The sequence below is a fragment of the Coregonus lavaretus genome, assembly GCF_964263955.1.
Source record: "Coregonus lavaretus genome assembly, chromosome: 15".
NCBI classification, from domain to species: domain Eukaryota; kingdom Metazoa; phylum Chordata; class Actinopteri; order Salmoniformes; family Salmonidae; genus Coregonus; species Coregonus lavaretus.
In genome coordinates, this window is record NC_140002.1 from 28144302 (window position 1) to 28150301 (window position 6000).

General features: G+C 42.8%; 1 protein-coding gene across 2 annotated transcripts in view; it reads right to left on the minus strand.

Annotated features, from left to right (window-relative positions):
• Positions 1 to 5529, minus strand: part of LOC311142995 (nuclear receptor-interacting protein 1-like) — a 58205-nt gene extending 52676 nt beyond the window's left edge. For both annotated transcript variants that reach the window (XM_084178781.1, XM_084178782.1), the window contains exon 1: positions 5321 to 5529. The gene's annotated coding sequence lies outside the window, so the exon portion shown is untranslated. The remainder of the gene's footprint in view (positions 1 to 5320) is intronic.
• Between the last annotated feature and the right edge of the window lie 471 nt (positions 5530 to 6000).

A 6000-nucleotide genomic window follows, 5' to 3' on the forward strand; every position in this document is an offset into this window, starting at 1 on the left:
CTGGCTTGGTGCGGGAAGCTTGGATGGGCCGGACTGTACTGGGGACACACACCACTGGCCCCACACCGGGATCTGGAACGGGCCGGACCGGACTGGCAACACACGCCAGTACCTCTCGCCGTGCCTCCACTTCCTCCATCCCCTCTTTGACCAGTGGCCCCCGTAACCCGGCGGCCTTCTCCATCAACCCACTGGGCCGCTCTATCGCGGCCTCCTGCTGGTCCGACGTCTCGAGCCCCCCCCTAAAAATTTTCGGGGCGTCTCTCCTACCCGTGGACCAGGTCTCCATAGACCTCGCCAGCCTCTCGCCCTTCTGCCATAGCGTCAAGCCCTTCTCCTCCTCACTCGGCTTGACCCAGTCCAGGAGGCGAAGGAGATCTGTGAGGGATCTCCCTGGCGACGGCTCCTGGACACGCTGCTTGGTCCCATCTTGGTGGGTTTTTCTGTCACGATCGTCATACATAGAGGAGGAGGACCAAGGCGCAGCGTTGAATGTGAACATATTATTTATTTGAATGATCACCCGATCAAAACAACAAAACAACGACGTGACAGTCGACGGTCAATACACAACCAAACACGAACAAAAACCCACAACACCCACAGGAAAACATACAGATTAAATATGGCTCCCAATCAGAGATAACGAGCCGACAGCTGACACTCGTTACCTCCGATTGGGAGTCATTGACCAAACATAGAAATGCACCCAACAGAAATACAAACATAGAAATACACCCAAATAATGAACACACCCTGGCTCACTATACAGAGTCCCGGAGCCAGAGCGTGACAAATACATTTAAACTCAGTTTTTCACAATTCTTGACATTTAATCCTAGTAATAATTCCCTGTCTTAGGTCAGTTAGGATCACCACTTTATTTTAAGAATGTGAAATGTCAGAATAATAGTAGAGAGAATGATTTATTTCAGCTTTTATTTCTTTCATCACATTCCCAGTGGGTTAGAAGTTTACATACACTCAATTAGTATTTGGTAGCATTGCCTTTAAATTGTTTAACTTGGGTCAAACGTTTCGGTTAGCCTTCCACAAACTTTTAACTATGAAGTTGGGTGAATTTTGGCCCATTCCTCCTGACAGAGCTGGTGTAACTGAGTCAGGTTTGTAGGCCTCCTTGCTCACACACGCTTTTTCAGTTCTGCCCACAAATGTTCTATAGGATTGAGGTCAGGGCTTTGTGACGGCCACTCTAATACCTTGACTTTGTTGTCCTTAAGCCATTTTGCCACAACTTTGGAAGTATGCTTGGGGTCATTGTCCATTTAGAAGACCCATTTGCGAGCAAGCTTTAACTTCCTGACTGATGTCTTGAGATGTTGCTTCAATATATCCACATAATTTTCCTTCCTCATGATGCCATCTATTTTGTGAAGTGCACCAGTCCCTCCTGCAGCAAAGCAACCCCACAGCATGATGCTGCCACCCCCGTGCTTCACGGTTGGGATGGTTATTCGGCTTGCAAGCTGCCCCCTTTTTCCTCCAAACATAACGATGGTCATTATAGCCAAACAGTTCTATTTTTGTTTCATCAGACCAGAGGACATTTCTCCAAAAAGTACGATCTTTGTCCCCATGTGCAGTTGCAAACCGTAGTCTGGCTTTTTTATGGCGGTTTTGGAGCAGTGGCTTCTTCCTTGCTGAGCGGCCTTTCAGCTTAGTATTTAACAACCTCTCCCTCAACGTGATCAAGACAAAGGAGATGCTTGTGGACTACAGGGAAAAAAAGAGGACTGAGCACGCCCCCATTCTCATCGACGGGGCTGTAGTGGAACAGGTTGAGAGCTTCAAGTTCCTTGATGTCCACATCACCAACAAACTATCATAGTCCAAACACACCAAGACAGTCGTGAAGAGGGTACGACAAAGCCTATTCCCCCTCAGGAGACTGAAAAGATTTGGCATGGGTCCTCAGATCCTCAAAAGGTTATACAGCTGCACCATCGAGAGCATCCTGACTGGTTGCATCACCGCCTGGTATGGCAACTGCTTGGCCTCCGACCACAAGGCACTACAGAGGGTAGTGCGTACGGCCCAGTACATCACTGGGGCCAAGCTTCCTGCCATCCAGGACCTCTATACCAGGCGGTGTCAGAGGAAGGCCCTCAAAATTGTCAAAGACTCCAGCCACCCTAGTCATAGACTGTTCTCTCTGCTACCGCACGGCAAGCGGTACCGGAGCGCCAAGTCTAGGTCCAAAAGGCTTCTCAACAGCTTCTACCCCCAAGCCATAAGACTCCTGAACAGCTAATCATTGCTACCCGGACTATTTGCACTGCCCCCCACACCCCCACCCTCCTCTTTTACGCTGCTGCTACTCTGTCTATTATTTATGCATAGTCACTTTAACTCTACCCACATGTACATATTACCTCAATTACCTCGACTAGCCGGTGCCCCCGCACATTGACTCTGCACCGGTACCCCCCTGTATATAGCCTCCCTACTGTTATTTTATTTTACTGCTGCTCTTTAGTTGTTTGCTTTTATTTGTTTTACTTAACACTTAAAAGAAGAAAAAATACTTTAAAAATTGCATTGTTGGTTAAGGGCTGTTGTATTCGGCGCATGTGGCAAATAAAATTTGATTTGATTTGGTTATGTCGATATAGGACTCGTTTTACTGTGGATATAGATACTTTTGTACCTGTTTCCTCCAGCATTTTCACAAGGTCCTTTGCTGTTGTTCTGGGATTGATTTGCACTTTTCGCACCAAAGTACGTTAATCTCTAGGAGACAGAACGCGTCTCCTTCCTGAGCGGTATGACGGCTGCGTGGTCCCATGGTGTTTATACTTGCATACAATTGTTTGTACAGATGAATGTGGTACCTTCAGGCATTTGGAAATTGCTCACAAGGATGAACCAGACTTGTGGAGGTCTACAATTTCTTTTCTGAGGTCTTGGCTGATTTATTTTGATTTTCCCATGATGTCAAGCAAAGAGGCACTGAGTTTGAAGGTAGGCCTTGAAATACATCCACAGGTACACCTCCAATTGACTCAAATGATGTCAATTAGCCTATCAGAAGCTTCTAAAGCCCTGACATCATTTCTGGAATTTTCCAAGCTGTTTAAAGGCACAGTCAACTTAGTGTATGTGAACTTCTGACCCACTGGAATTGTGATACAGTGAATTATAAGTGAAATAATCTGTCTGTAAACAATTGTTGGAAAAATTACTTCTGTCATGCACAAAGTAGATGTCCTAACCGACTTGCCAAAACCATATTTTGTTAACAAGAAATGTGTGGAGTGGTTGAAAAATGAGTTTTAATGACTCCAACCTAAGTGTATGTAAACTTCCGACTTCAACTGTATCTATGGCTCCAGTACAGTACAGAGGACTATACGCAGCTACCCTTGAATATCCTGTACAAGATCAGGTCAAATAATTAAGTAGCTTAAACACTCCACAAAAGGAGGACTAAAAACCAGACCCCCAGACAGGCTGAGTATTTAGACTTTTCAAAAGTCAGACAAGTTCTCTTCAACAATGCTCAGGCCTATATTTGACTAATCCACCCAAGTTTGCTGTAAAAGTAGGCCTAGTAAACAATTGAATGTGCTGATGTGTTCCAAATCATGAAAAGTAAACAGGTTTGTTGTTGGAGGGAAGTTTAGCCAGGGTGGCTAAGGCTAAGCACACCTGAACTAACAGTGTGGTCCTGCCCTCTCTCTCCCCTGTGACTCCGCTGGCCAACCTTCAACCCCTGACCTATTGCTTCTCCACCGATCCCATGTTCAAATAGCCTCTGCAGAGTCCCCAACAATCGGATGTTCCAGTTTTCAGGGGAAATGGAAAGAGAGCCTGTGACAGGACTTCCGCATTTGGAAGTTAACAAGGCGGCACTCCATCTTAACTCCTCCTCCACATTTGCTGGATTGGTTGAACAGTGCAGAAGAGAATGTCCCCTGACATTTTTTTTTTCTCTTCAAGACAAGTATGTGTGGGATCTATTTTCAGGCGTTTCTTTTATGCCTGCAACATTAGGTCAATGGTCAAATGAAGCTAGAGGACATCTGGTGATGACTACTCCAAACACTGGAATAGTTCAAATCCAGTCTACCTGTCAATTGTCAGTAGCCTACTGCTAAGATGTTGAATTAAACCATAGCAAAATTAAGAATATATAATATGTAAATAACTCAACATTAATAATAATAATCATAATGCTAATGATAATAATAATAATAATAATAATAATAATAATAATAATAATAATAATAATAATAATAATGCAGTAGTAATACAATGTCACCAGTACTTTCTGTGTATAAATCCACGAGGCTAATTTACAATCTGGTTTATGACTAAACATAGCTACTGTAGGCCTACATTACTCCAGACACTGTGTCAATGATGAATGAACATTTGAGGCATGCAATGCCAAACATGTTGTCACCTTTGACAAGGAACAAGGAAGCACAACAGATTAATTGAAAATCATCAGCAAGAGTGAATCTAGTTTAACTATGAAGCATTATAATGCATTTATAATCCTAAACTACACCATACAAAACAATGAAATGATGACTAATTTGGCTACAATGGAGCAGCCTCCGAAAGAGCCAATGATGTTGACAGTCGTAATATCAATACCGGACCTATTTACTAACGTTCATAGAAATACTATTAATTATCTGTATCAGTAGGCAGTGGCTGTACGCCTTTTACTTAGTACTAGTCCTATGCAGCATTTTAATGCAGGTTAAACTGAACATTAAGGTGGTATCTGTGGCCTATCATTTTGTAGGCTATAATTTTTACACGTAGGCTAGACTACATCGAGGATATTGCAACAATTGTAACGCTGTAAAAATAAACACTATAACAACATATTAACAGTGTAACAACACTGTAACGACAATGTAACAATGTGACAAAAATACGGAATAACAAAGTAGCCAGCACGAACAAGCTACATGATTCGTATTTGAGGCATTAGATTTTGGCGACATAACATTGGCGCTTTCTATGGCAAATAGCTTTGAAAATGTCTACGTGAGGTAATGCGTTTATTTAAGGTCGAGAAGGAAATAATCTCAAACTGGCTATAATGTATCCTGGATGCCATTGAACAAAATGGAAACGACATTAGCACAGCACTGCCTGGTTTATTACGACTTCTTTACGCAGCGTTTTCACACCGCTATGAGCCCAGAGACTAAGGCTCGAGACACAAACATAATTCAATCCTCAAAAACATGCTGTAAACATGTTAAATCCATGACACACAACCCGTTTGTGCCCTCGCGGAATTTCACAGCCTATTCTGTACATTTAGCTCGGCACGTACCTGCTTGGGTTTGTCTACCCCGCTGGCTGACAGTGGACCCCACTCAAGCGAAAAGGCGCATCATTATTCGACAGGAGGAAATCCTTCGGATAGTCTCAGTGAAAAGGTCGGATTTCTCGAACGCGCGTTAATTAAGAAATATTGATGATTTATTCCAAAATGCCTCGGGTTTGGATCGAAGTGATCAGGCTCTGCGACCTGTAGTCGAGTCTGACGGAATTGTTTATTCTCGGAATCCCCTTGCTCTCGAGAACTCAGCAGAGGCGACACTCCTCCTCTCTGCCACTGACACCACCCTTAAAGGAGCAGTTTAAAGGATCAGTGGCTTTATCAACCATGCCCTTCTCCAAATGTATCGTTAGACTTCATGAAAACGTATTACAATTATGTAACATTTGAGGTTTATTGTGTTTATAAGTAGTATACAATCAGGTTTATAGCCTATGGTTTATAGACACTTAAATATTCGTTTATTCATGTTGTACACATATGGCTATTATCAAATAATTAACTGTCTATAAACTGGGCCTACTTACAAACGTTTTGCAACCTCTGAAAGACAGAAAGGATGAGATCAAGTGAAATATAATTAAAATGTAACAATAAAAATAAATAACTTGGTGCCTTATAAAAATGAGCACAATCAGGTTTTTCCATTAACGTAAATGGTTGTATTACAT